At 45.2% G+C, this 13,371-nt stretch overlaps 1 pseudogene; it reads left to right on the top strand.

Moving 5' to 3' along the window:
- Positions 1–12,491, top strand: LOC134403978 (tubulin alpha-4 chain-like; annotated as a pseudogene).
- The last annotated feature ends 880 nt before the right edge of the window (positions 12,492–13,371 follow it).

Below are 13,371 nucleotides of genomic sequence, written 5' to 3'. Positions count from 1 at the left end.
TTTGTTCTATAGCGTGAATGCATCGCTATTCACGTTGGCCAGGCTGGAGTTCAGATTGGCAATGCATGCTGGGAACTCTTCTGTCTGGAGCACGGAATCCAGCCAGATGGCACCTTTGTGGAAAATACCAAGGTCTACAACGATAACTCCTTTGCAACCTTCTTCAGAGAGACAGGCACTGGGAAACACGTGCCACGGGCCATCATGGTGGATCTGGAGGAAACTGTAGTTGGTGAGTCAATAGCTAAGGCATGAATACGGAAGAGACATTGCTCTTCTGCACCGTAGCGTTGAGTCTCGGGAATCTACAGATTAGTAACTACATTCCTCTTACTTCTGCTTCCATTACACTTCTTGGTTTCATTCACTAACTGAGGTAAAATGGAGCAACACTGGCAGGGTTTTTTTAAAGCAAATTTTCCACAAATGCCCTGTCAGACACACACACACTGCCCCCACCCAAGCGAAACACATTTCTTTTTCACAACTGGGTTATCACCAACACTAGCAGCACCACTTAAAGACAGTTTGACAGGGCCATACGAATACCCAGGAAGGACGGCAGACCAAGAGAAGTACACCACTAGTTGTCACCTACAGCCCCCAATTGAAACTACTGCAACGATCATCAGTGAACTCCAACCCATCATCAGCACAGACACTTCTCTCACACAAGCCTTGGGAGGCAGACCAGTCCTGGCCTACAGACAACCTCCCAACCTGATGCAGACGCCAACCAGCAATAGTACACAGGACAGAGACTCAGACAGAGGGACCAGACCATGCAATAGACACAAGTGCCAACTCTATCCCCACATCTATTCAGGCAACACTGTCACAGGACCCAACAACATCAGTCACACCATCAAGGGCTCTTTCACCTGCATCCTTATATAATTTGTGTTATATGCCATCCCTGACTTTGTCTATTGTTAAGTTCTTAATAAACACATACACATATGTCAAGGTTCCTCCTTTACCTGGACCCCTTGATCTGCTCCTTAAAGATGTTTTGCCTCTTTAAGAGCGCTTCTCATCTGATACCAAGTTTTTACCTTCTCTTAGTAATGTGGGGTTAGGCTTTAGGGGTAGTGTAAATGACACTTCTGAACACCAGGTTTTAACTAGATGAACCTGAACACCAGGTTTTAACTTTAATATTTACTAGATTATATGACATAAGGCAAAGACAGATAAACTTAAGGCATTTACTCAAACAGAGCTGTAAGGCTTTAAAAGGCATAAAAGAAATAAAAATGCAGTTTCTTCTAGCCTAGCTACTCTTTCACCTGTAGGCTTTGGCCTAGAGTCCCTTTCAGCCTTCTCCTGGCTGTTGTTCTTCAGAGGCTCTCTCTGCAGCTCTCTCTCTAGGGGGGATCTACACTACTGCTTTTAAAGCACTTTAAAGTGCTTTGAAAATGTTTTGAAACCTGTATATGCAGTGTGTCCTGGGCCCCAACAGTTGTCAAAACTGTTATAAAGTGCTTTAAAGCAGTAGTGTAGATCCCCCCTAGTTCTTCCTCTCTCTCCTGTACCGTTAACTCCACCCCTTTTTATATCCTCCCCCAGAACTGAAACCAAACAATCAGGTAACCTAAAACTGGGGAAATGAAACTTAACTCCTTTAGGGGGGAAATGAAACTCAGGAGTGCCCCCTCCCATCAGGAGATTTTTGGGCCTTCCGGCTTAAACCAAACCCAAGCCTGTGTAGGCCTCAAACCTTCACAACATAACACGTGTCTTATTTCTTTCACCACTTTTTCAGCTGCACATTATCAGATTTCCAACTGCAGATTTTTTCCCAACTGCACATTTCGTGTCCAACTGCACACTAAAACAAAAAAAAAAACAAAACAAAACAAAAAACAAAAAAAAAACCCAAAAACCTGGACACTGCCATGCCAATAACATTGATTTATCGTTCATTTCCAGGCCTCATTCAAGGTGCTACTTTTCTCCTTTAAAGCACTGTATGGTTTAAGGCCTAGACACAGAATACTGTACTTCTACTGGTCCATTCACTCAGATCATCTGAAGGTGCCCTTGTTAGTGTCCTGCTACCACCAGAGGTTGTGATCTATGGCCATGCTTTCTCTCTAGCTCTTTCTCCCTTGAGGTGGGTGGCTTTCGCTGGTAGCAGCCCAGGTATGGGATGCACCTCCCAGAGAGGTCTGCCAGGTGCTTATATTGTCATCTTTTTGGTTCCAGGTGAAGGTTTTTAAGTCCTTCTGTTAAAAAACAAACAAATAAAACATGTTAGAATGTTTTATATGCTTTCATTGCTGTTGTCTTTTGCCATTTCATTCCATGGCTGTTTTACTTAATTGCTGTACATTTTAGATACATCTTATTAGTATAGTAATATACTTTCTGATGTTAACCTGTTTTGTGAACTGCCCAGAGAGCTACAGTTATCGGGCAGTATAGGAATATAGTTAGTTAATAAGTAAATACATAAAAAGACAGAGAGGGGAAACAGAAGGGTGTTGTTATATGCCCAGTGGAGGGGCGCGGAGGAGAGAAGCTAAGGCAAGATTCTTTTATTGTAAATAAATAAATAAAAAAACCTGAAAACCTTTCAATAAAGCATAGATTCCAAATTGTTGCATGGCCTATGCATTAGGAGAACTTTGATTTTCAAAGTGGGAAGTGGTGCTTCCTGTAGAAACAAGGATCACAGGGAAGGGGTGGGTTCCTCACTGACCAGTTTCAGTGTGTGCCTTGACTGGCCAGAAAACATGGTAGGCTTGCGACCTTTTTCTTTTTCATGTCAGGACCGTTGGCAGTTAGTAGATGAACAGGTAATGTTTTTCCTGGTGCTTGGGCTGCGCTGTGGCTCAATGGCAGGGCACATGCTTTGCATACACAAGGTCCCAGGTTCAATCACTGGCCTGGTGAGCTTCTGCCAGTCAGTGTTGACAGTACTGGGGTAGATAGATCAAGGGTCTGTCTGACTCAGTATAAGGCAGCTTCCTATGTTCCTATGGCTAAGCAAGCAACATTTGCTGAATGGCTGCCTCTTGTGCAGTTGTGGTGGTGGTGGTGGGGAATGGTGGCATACCTACCTAGAACAGGGGGGTGTCTACACATGGGGAAAGCCCCGCAGTTGCTCTGAAACTACTCCCCGTCGGCTAGATGACGCAGGCGCAGGTTCCCAGCCACCGCAGGGCTTCCCTGTGCTGCTGCATTTTTAAAAAATTAGGGATTTACCCCGACTTTTTCAAAGGGAGCAATGTCAACATGGTGCTTGCACTGTGTAATGTTGCTCCGTAGCCAATCCGGGGCCAACCCAGGGGCAGAGCCTGGGGGAAGGTGACCAGAGATTGGTCGCCTTCCACCAGGAAGAGGGCGGGGGCAGCTCCAGGATCTGGATGGCGGCCCAGAAACTCACGCTCCATCTTCTGGTGTCGAGATTACCTGATGCCAAGAGAGGGGAAGTGTGGAGTTGAGACGAGAGGTGGCACCAACCTGGTGCCGTGAAGACAACCCCCAGGATGCCTGACCTTTGGACATGATGACTGAGGCTAATGGGAACTGTACTCAGAAGCATCTGGATAGTGCAAGTTTGCAGTCCAAGACATCTGGAGGGTACCAGGTTGGGGGACCCCAGTCCATTTAATGAAAATGTATCCTCCAACCCCTCTCATGATGGGACATGAATTGAGGACCCCACACCAGCCTCCTTTACAGCATGCCAGATGGTGAGTAGAGTAATATGGACCTTTGGATTACATGGAGGAATGACAATCTAAAATAGAAAAGGTGCACACATTTAAAAGAAAAACGTAATAGTTGTTATGATGTGAGATCACATGGGGAAACCTTTGTGAAGGGTTATCTGGTTTTACTACCCTAAAAGGAAAAACGGCAGGAGCTCTAAATTGCCTTCATTAATTTGTTTAATCACAAAGTTTAGATAAGAATTTTGCCTGCACCTTCACTTGTAAGAAAACCAAAGTTGTTATCAAATGGTACGAGGAATTGAGCTATCAAACATTTCTAAAGTTACATCTCTCTATGGTTTTATATGTAATGCCATAGTGCAAGGGTGGGCAGACTACAGGTGTGTAGGATCTACTTTGTTTGTTCACTAAATCCCCCAATAAGAGCCTGGTGGTGTAAAACAGTGACTTGGGCAGGCAGATATGTGCTAAGAATGAACAAACAGGATGCCTTTGAGCACATGCTCAGCCCAGTAATTTGTGATCAGTACCAGAACCAAGCTCACAAATCCTTTCACACAAAAATCCACTCCTGGTTTTCTCCCACACATTCCTTTTCAGCAATCAAATTTAATTAGTGCATGGAACCTTTTAATTGTGGCTATTGTTATGGACACCTGGGAGTAAAACAAAACAAAACAAAACAAAAAAGTTGTGATCGAGAGCAAATTGTCCAGAGATCTGCCAGTAGATCCAGATCTACATTCTTCCACCCTTGCTCTAAAACACAAAACCACTCTTTTAAACATCAAATAAAGATGGCACCAGAGGGCATCACTTTTCTTTGGAGCAAGACAGCCTTTTTTTTTTTAATAATAAAAAAATCTTAAGAAGAAATAAAATAAAAACCAGGCGGGACTGAACAGGGAACTTAGTGGGTGCCATGGTCTCCACGTTGGAGACATAAGAACATAAGAAGAGCCCTGCTGGATCAGACCAAGGGTCCATCTAGTCTAGCACTCTGTTCACATGGTAGCCAACCAGCTGCCCACAGGAAAACCACAAGCGGACATGAGTGCAACAGCTCCCTCCTGCCTATGTTCCCCAGCAACTGTTGTGCATAGGCCTACTGCCTCTGATAGTGGAGATAGCATACAGCCATCAGGACTAGTAGCCATTGATTGTCTTCTCCAGGAATTTCTCTCATCCCCTTTTGCAGCCCTCCAAATTGGTGCCCATCGTTATGTGTTGTGGTAGTGAATTTCATAATTTAACCTGCGCTGTATGAAGAATTTATAGTTAGTCTTCAGCTTCAAAACCCTTACCAATCTACTTCAAATCACCCAGAGATCTACCAGTAAATTCTGATCTACCATCTGCCAACTAGGTTCAAATACTCCTTTGGCTCCTAGACCATGGTTTGCTAACTAGACTGGCTCCCTGAAGCTGGCCACCCATACATTCAGGTTTAACCCTTTTTGTAGTTCTCCAGACCTTACTTTTCTTTTAATTTTTTACAGATGAAGTGCGGTCTGGCACATACCGCCAGCTTTTCCATCCAGAACAGTTAATCACTGGCAAGGAAGATGCAGCTAATAACTACGCCCGTGGTCACTACACCACTGGGAAAGACATGATTGAGATTGTATTGGATCGCATTCGGAAACTGGTATGGGTCAATTAATGGGGGGAAATCACATGTTTCGGGTGGGAAAACACAGCATCTGTGCCATAGGCAAATGCAGTGGTCAGAGTTTCCTGTTTTGCTCACATTGGGACAAGTGGCAGAGGATATAATTCATCTTTTCCCAGCTTGCTGCTCTTCAGATGTTTTGGGCTTCAACTCTCATCAGCCTCAGCCAGTGCACCTTGGATTCCTCACTGCCCAACTGACATTGGAGCCACCAGCCTCCACTGGTGTAGCCAATGGTCAGGGATTATGGGAGTGGTAGTACAAAACATCTGGCGGACACTAGGTTGAGGAAGGCTGAAATATGTCACTTTGTTTGGGGGAGCTAGGTTGAAATCCCTTGAACTTCATGTGATATTAAATACATTTATTTATTTATTGATTGATTGATTGATTGATTGATTGATTGATTGATTGCATTTTTATACTGCCCAATAGCCGAAGCTCCCTGGGCTTTGGTTCACAACACTTGAACAAAAGTGTGAATAGCTGCTGCTGGGCCCTTCGATCCGGATTGGGGCCAGGGCATGTCGGGAGAATGCCTTTCCTCCCATTCTGAAGTCCTAGCAACCCTACCCCCTCCAAAGCTGCTATTACCTTGGAAGCATATCTGGGAACATCTCTTCAAGGGGTTATTAGCAGCTTTAGGGTGGGGGCAGGATTTGGGGCAGGATATTAAAACAGCCAGCAGGTGTGCATCCTGTCTCTTCCACCCCACACTGGTTTTAAGGCGGGGCGTTGATCGTTTTTGCACAGTCCTACCCCGTGCAAATCCTGAATTCTCATTTGAAGGGAAGTGTAGCTCAGTGGGAAGGTGTACCAAATGTCAAGTTTGCCGCCACTAGTTTGATGGGCCGGAAATTAGGTAAGACATGGTTCTCAAAACGACATTGGCAAATGTATGGGGAAAAAGAAAGGAAACATTTTTTTCTAAAGTGTCTGTTCCTGAATTCCAATCGCTCTGGGTCTCTTGAAACAGGCCGAAGTAACACTTTGTACTGAACTCTACCATTTGAGAGTGCAGGTTGGGAATCTTATGTTTGAAGGTTCCCCCATGTATACACGTACACACATTACTTGCACGTGGAAAGCAAGCATCTAAGTTACGGTTCTCTGTTTAGGCTGACACCTGTGCAGGGCTACAAGGATTCCTGATTTTCCACAGCTTTGGTGGAGGCACCGGCTCTGGCTTCACCTCCTTACTGATGGAACGCCTGTCCGTGGACTATGGAAAGAAGTCCAAACTGGAGTTTGCCATCTATCCAGCCCCCCAGGTGTCTACGGCAGTGGTGGAGCCCTACAACTCTATCCTGACCACTCACACCACCTTGGAGCATTCTGACTGCGCCTTCATGGTGGACAACGAGGCCATCTATGACATCTGCCGGCGGAACTTGGACATCGAGCGTCCCACCTACACCAACCTGAACCGCCTCATCAGCCAGATTGTCTCTTCCATCACCGCTTCCCTGCGCTTTGATGGTGCCCTCAACATGGACCTGACCGAATTCCAGACCAACCTGGTGCCCTACCCTCGCATCCACTTCCCCCTGGTGACCTACGCACCCATCATCTCCTCCGAGAGGGCCTACCATGAGCAGCTCTCCGTGGCCGAGATCACCAGCTCCTGCTTTGAGCCCAACAACCAGATGGTGAAATGTGACCCCCACCATGGCAAGTACATGGCCTGCTGCATGCTATACCGTGGAGATGTGGTGCCCAAAGACGTCAATGTAGCGATCGCTGCCATCAAGACCAAGAGAGCAATCCAGTTTGTGGACTGGTGTCCAACAGGCTTCAAGGTGAGGAAGGATAACAAAAATATGTTCTTGTGTCTTAAAGGGACATTGCCATGAAGGCATAGTCCCAGTGTAATAAGAGTTTAAGCAGGGGTACGGAACCAGACGTTTGGCCTGCCAGATGTTGTTGAACCACAACTCCCAGAATCCTGCACCATTTGCCATATTAGCTAGGGTTTTTGGGAGTTGAAATCTGGTGGGCAAAGATTCCTCACTCGTGGTTTAAATAATCCTTATTTATTCAATGTTGCTATGCATGCATGTGTGCATGCTGCAGTCTACAGTTAGAAGCTAATCCAGGTGTAGCTCAACACATTTTGAAGGCAGTAAAGTAATATACATGACCATCTAAAGAGCATACTCTTGTAAAACCATTATGTCCAGAGTGTAAAATTACCCAACAGCAACTAGTGAGTCAATCCTTTACAGTGGAGGTGGGGAACTTTGGCTGGTATGCCAACTACACCCGTCCCTGGATAGGGAGAGCCTACCCACAGTCATCCATGCACTGGTGACCTCATGATTAGACTACTGCAATGCACTCTATATGGAGCTATCCATGTGTGTGGTTCAGAAGCTGCAGCTAGTGCAGAACCGAGCCGCTTGGGTGCTCATGGAGACACCTAGCTATGCTCACATAAAACCTGTTAAAAGAACTGCCCTGGCTGCCTGTTAGCTACCGAGCCACGTACAAGGTAATATTATTATCCTATAAAGCCCTAAACAACTTGGGACCAGGATACCTAGCAGACTGCCTTCCCTGATATACACCCAGATGACATTTATTATCTTTAGAGGAGCTCTTGCTGGTCATTCTGAAACGAACGGAATGTCGCCATGAAGAACCATGACGGCGGGGCCTTCTCTGAAGTAGCACCCACCCCCTGGAGAACCCTCCTTTGTGCGGTTCAGGAGGTGGAAAATGTAACATCCTTTAAACACCTCCCGAAAACATACCTTTTCACACAGGCTTTCCCTGTAACTTTTTTTGGTTTTATATGCTATATTAGCTTTCAAAGCGTTATATTATGTTCTGACTTGCTGAATTTTAGGGTTTTAATTGTGAACTTCTGAGAGAGCCTCAGGTATTGCACAGTATAAAAAGAAAAAAAATTCCAGCCTGAGGGCCACATTGGCTTTGGCCAAGCATGTCAGGCACTATGTGTCAGCAGTGGGTGGCACTGAGTGGAGGCTTGTGGCTCCAGTGTGACTGGGGTGGTGAATCCGCTCCAGGTTTCAGTCAGAACTCTAAAGGAGCTATCCAAGGTGCTGAACCAATTTTGGGGGGTGGGGGTGGAACCTTGGATAGCCCTTTTAGAATTCTGACTGGTTCTGACTGAAACTCAAAGTGGATTCACTGCCCCACTGCTGTTGGAGCCCAGAGACCACTCATGGGACCCAACAGCAAAGGCAAAAGGTTCACTGCTCAATTTATGGTAGTCGCGGGGGTTTCTGTGGAGGCCTCACAGGCCAAATCCTGTTTGCATGCTGGGGCTTCCTCACGTCTGCTTTACAGGTTAGACATACATTTCCAACTTGCTTCATTCTTTAAAATAAATAAATAAAATGTTATAATGTTTATTGCCCCTTCCATGGGTCTGTTTTAAAAAAACCCACCTGGCAACAGTTGTTTTCCTTCAGCTTCAGGTAAGGTGGTCATGTGCTGCTATTGGCTGAATTCTTTTCTTTTTTGGCATGCACCTCTGTGGGCTAAGAAATCCCAGGTGGCTTTTTAGCCCAGGCTGGAAGAATCTTGCATTAGCCCAGCATGGGCTGAACAGTCTGAAAAACTCAGAGCTACTATGGGCTAAAATAGTCACAATTGCCAGCCCCATGCCCTATTCCCGAAAGGCCCAAAGCCACATCATAATTATTTCTTCTTAGCAATATTTATATTCATATCGGAAGAAGGGTCATACCTTCAGTTTCCCCCACCAACAGGCCTTGAGGCTGTTTTTGGCTTCCCCACAAGGCTGTAGTGAGAAGTGAAGAGAAAGCAGAACTGTTGTGGCTTCCCCTTACAATGGTAGAATGCCTTAAGCCTCCTCTTCTGCCTTTGCACTGTCATCTGCTCCAAGCTTAATAGCTGATTTAATGACCCGCTATGGTGCAGGCGCAAAAGCCTCAAAACTGTTGGTGCAGAATGCCACAGCCAGGTTGGTAACAGCAGTGGCATATTGCCAGCATGTGTTGAGGGAATTCTATTGCCTGCCTATATGCTACCAGGCCAAGTTGAAGTTGAAGTTTAGGCCAAGTTTAGATACTCTTTTACAAAGCCCTAAAGAATTCAGGAGCAGAATACTTAAGGGATTGCCTGTTCCACTACCAACTTGTTCAGTTGCTGCACTCATCAGAGATACCCTCCTAGAGGTGCCCAGATTTTGGACGGTTAGGAATAAGCCCTTTCATATCATAGCACCCACTCTCTGGAACTCCCTACCACTACAGATTAGACAGCCACCAACCCATCTAGGTTTTCAGAGTCTCCTAAAAACGTACTTTTCCCCATAAGCATTCCCAGGAAGGTAATCTTGCCATTCAATATACACTAATAATATATAGTATTTAATTATGACATTCTGTATTTTTGTACATTGTTTAGAAATTTATTTTAATATAAACAATTCATAAATTCCATTAAGTAAATGACAGATAAAATTAAAAGGCCTCAAGGAACCCTTGCACACAGGGGTGGGAACACAGTGTCAAGTCTTGAGCCCTCCTGGCCTGTTGATCTGCATGTAAAAAGCTTTATTATGATCATCAATCAGTCTAACAGTGATTCAGGTTACAGACCTGGTCATCTTGTGGCAACTTAATGCTAAGTTGCCTTATTGAGCTGGCACAACACTGAATAGCTTACCTAAAGAACCCTTTGAGAGAAAGTTGTTGCAAATCTGGAACTAGTCATAGAATCATAGTTGGAAGGGGCCTAAAATAGGGTGACCATATTTGGGAAACCAAAAAAGAGGACACCTAGTGTGTGTGTGGGGAAGCAGCTTTCTGAGTCCTGCAGAAAGTACGTTATTCCCCCGCCACCTTAAAGAACCCGATTGGAGTGGAGGAGGGGAAAGGATTTCATTCTGCACCACCACCATCCACTCCAATTGGGGCCTTTTCTATAATGTCCACGAATGACCCACTTTCCCCTTTAAGACCTCAATTGGAGCTCAGGGTGGGGGAATGATGTGCCTCAAGAAAGCATGTCATTCCCTCCTGCCATGCTAATTGCAGCCTTAAAGAAGAAGTTGTGTCATTCCAGGACATTATTGAAAATTATAGAAAATCCCCCCTGACACCATGGAAAGAACAAAAACCAGGCCAAATCCGGGGAAATCCTGTCTGTTGGTCACCCTACCTAAAAGGCCATCGAATCCGACCCCCTGCTCAATGCAGCACAGAATCTGAAAGGCTTTTTCAGTCCCCCCTATCTTTCAGGGAGGGTCTTCCTCCAGAGACTTTCTGTAATGGGCCAACCTTGTAGAACTCCTTACTTCCCTACACTGCTCCTCCCTCTTGACCCGACATCTGATCCTTGTGTCTGTGACTCTCCCCTCCCCTCGATAAATTGCTGTGTCCCCACAGAGGGAGAGATTATGGTTGGGCTTTGATCCAACTCTCTGTACCTGGGAAGATTCTTCCCTGTCTCTCTCTCCTTGAGGCTCGGGCTCCTGCCCAAACCCTTCTCACTGTTTTTCATCTGACTCTGAATCTTCTCCCAAGGCCTCTACAGAGTCCTGGGCCCAATCTGACACAATGGTAGACACATGTATACAGAGGGTCCCGGGTTCAATCAACGAGTTTACTTACCAAATACAGGGGCTGATACTACATATCTCTCTTGCCTTCTGTTTCTTTTCTTTTTAATTTTTTTATTGTGTATAAGACATTTCCCAAGTACATCAATCCCTCCTTCCCAATCCCCAAAACTATATTTGATATAATCCCCAAGTAATTATATCAAATACAGTCACACACATACATTTATAATACAATTACCCGTATTTCTTCGATTGTAAGACGCCATCGATTGTAAGACGCACACTAATTTCAGTACCACCAACAGAAAAAAACAAACCCTAAGACACACCCGCGATTCTAAGACGCACACCATTTTTAGAGATGTTTATATGGGGAAAAAAGTGTGTCTTAGAATAGAAGAAATAGGGTAAAATTAGAGAGAGAGAGAGAGAGAGAGAGAGAGAGAGAGAGAGAGAGCGTTAATTGTTGTTAGTTGATCCTTTTCTGTATCAAATTAGAATCTACCATGCCAGAAAAGCAGATGCTTAATTGGAGGTCCATCTTCAATATTCAGTTCTAAAAAAACAAAGTCCTGAGTCCAAACCTTTCCTGAGTGACTTAGTTGATTACTCCCTAACAGAGTGGTATAGTGGAACTAAGGCTCACAGGGTGGAAGCCCTGGGATTTTTTGGCTAGTAGGAACAATGATATAATCTGCCAGTGCTTCATAGTAGATGGGGTGGGAGGGATTTATACTATTCTCTGTTGCAATGCAGTGTTTTGAGATGGCCTGTTCTTTAATGGGCAATAAAGATGCATGCGCTTTAGAAAAGGCCTGCTCATAGTGGAGGTAGGATTGCACCCTTAGTTAGGGTGACCGTATGAAAAGGAGTACAGGGCTCCTGTAGGAAAGGGAATTTCAGCAGGTGTCATTTGTATGCATGCAGCACCTGGTGAAATTCCCTCTTCATCACAACAGTTAAAGCTGCAGGAGCCGTGCCCTTTTTTGTATCTGGTCACTCTAGTATAGCTCTAGTATAGCTGAGTGGCCAGATCCAAAGGAGGGCAGGGCTCCTGCAGCTTTAACCATTGTGATGAAAAGGGAATTTCACCGGGTGCTGCATGCATACAAATTACACCTGCTGAAATCCCCTTTCCTATACAACAGTTAAAGATACAGGAGCCCAGTTCTCCTTTCCATATGGTCACCCTACCCTTAGTCTTTTTCTGTCTCTAAAGGTCAATTTTCACCTGGTGGTACTATTTTGTTGTTGTTTGCTTTTCTTTTCCTTCTAATCCAACTAGGTTGGCATCAATTACCAGCCCCCTACTGTAACCCCTGGAGGAGACCTGGCCCAGGTTCAGCGTGCCGTGTGCATGCTTAGCAATACCACTGCCATTGCTGACGCCTGGGCAAGACTAAACCACAAGTTCGACCTGATGTTTGCCAAGAGAGCCTTTGTGCATTGGTACGTCGGCGAAGGGATGGAAGAAGGGGAATTCGTAGAAGCTCGAGAGGACCTGTCTGCGCTGGAGAAGGACTACGAGGAAGTGGCAACTGACTCTTGCGAGTCGTTACTTGATAGCGAGGAAATTTAAGAGCTTGCTCCTCTCTGTGCACCACATTGTCGTCTGTCTTTCTTTCCTTGCATTTGTAAACTTTTCAGACAAGTCCACATTATGTGGGAAGCCAGTGTCAGGATTCAAGCGTGGGTCTGCAGGGCTTCAGCTGATGGGTCATCAACCTACTCTAGCCAAAAGAGAGAACTTTAGGGAGAGCCAGCCAAGAGGGTCTCCTTGCACCAATAGGTCAGATGATCTTCAGTGACTCCTATAAAAGCTTCCAGGTCAGGCTTGTTCGTTGGTTTGAATAACCAGGAGACCTGATCTTGTTGGATTCAAACCACTTTCATGTCACCCTACTCTGTTCTCAACTGCAGAGGAACTGGGCCTTACAACCAGGCAAAAATACAATCCACCAGGGAATTCTCCAGTACACAATTTAAATTAATGGGATCCATTCAGGAGCAGGGTAAATACAAATACAGTGATGATACAGATACAGTGATAAGGGACCGTCCGCAGGTGATGGGAGGCATGTATATTTCGAGAGCTGATGTTTCTGCCGCAAAGTTATCCCCCACTCCAACCAATATAGTTCTCACTTCGGAGCTTTGTGAAGCTGGGTGCTACACAGGTGCGCTACCAAGAGGGGTACAGATCTATTTCATCCCAAGGGGGGATTCAATTTTGGAAAACCCCTTAGGAACATTGCAGTTGTGGGCAGGGCTGAAAGCAAATGGGAGGTAGGACCAAAGGAAAAAGGGGTGTGGTAAAAATACCAGCATATTATAGCTGTAATCCCTTAATTAGATTCTCTAAAGAAGTGATTTATTGCATCCTCGTGATTGGCCACTCATGGAAGTTTGTGAGTCCATTACAAAACATCATCAATGTCCACGGTGTCTCCCACACTATT

The sequence above is a fragment of the Elgaria multicarinata genome, chromosome 9 (genome assembly GCF_023053635.1).
Source record: "Elgaria multicarinata webbii isolate HBS135686 ecotype San Diego chromosome 9, rElgMul1.1.pri, whole genome shotgun sequence".
Lineage (NCBI taxonomy): Eukaryota > Metazoa > Chordata > Lepidosauria > Squamata > Anguidae > Elgaria > Elgaria multicarinata.
This window is presented reverse-complemented; position numbering and strand designations above follow the sequence as displayed.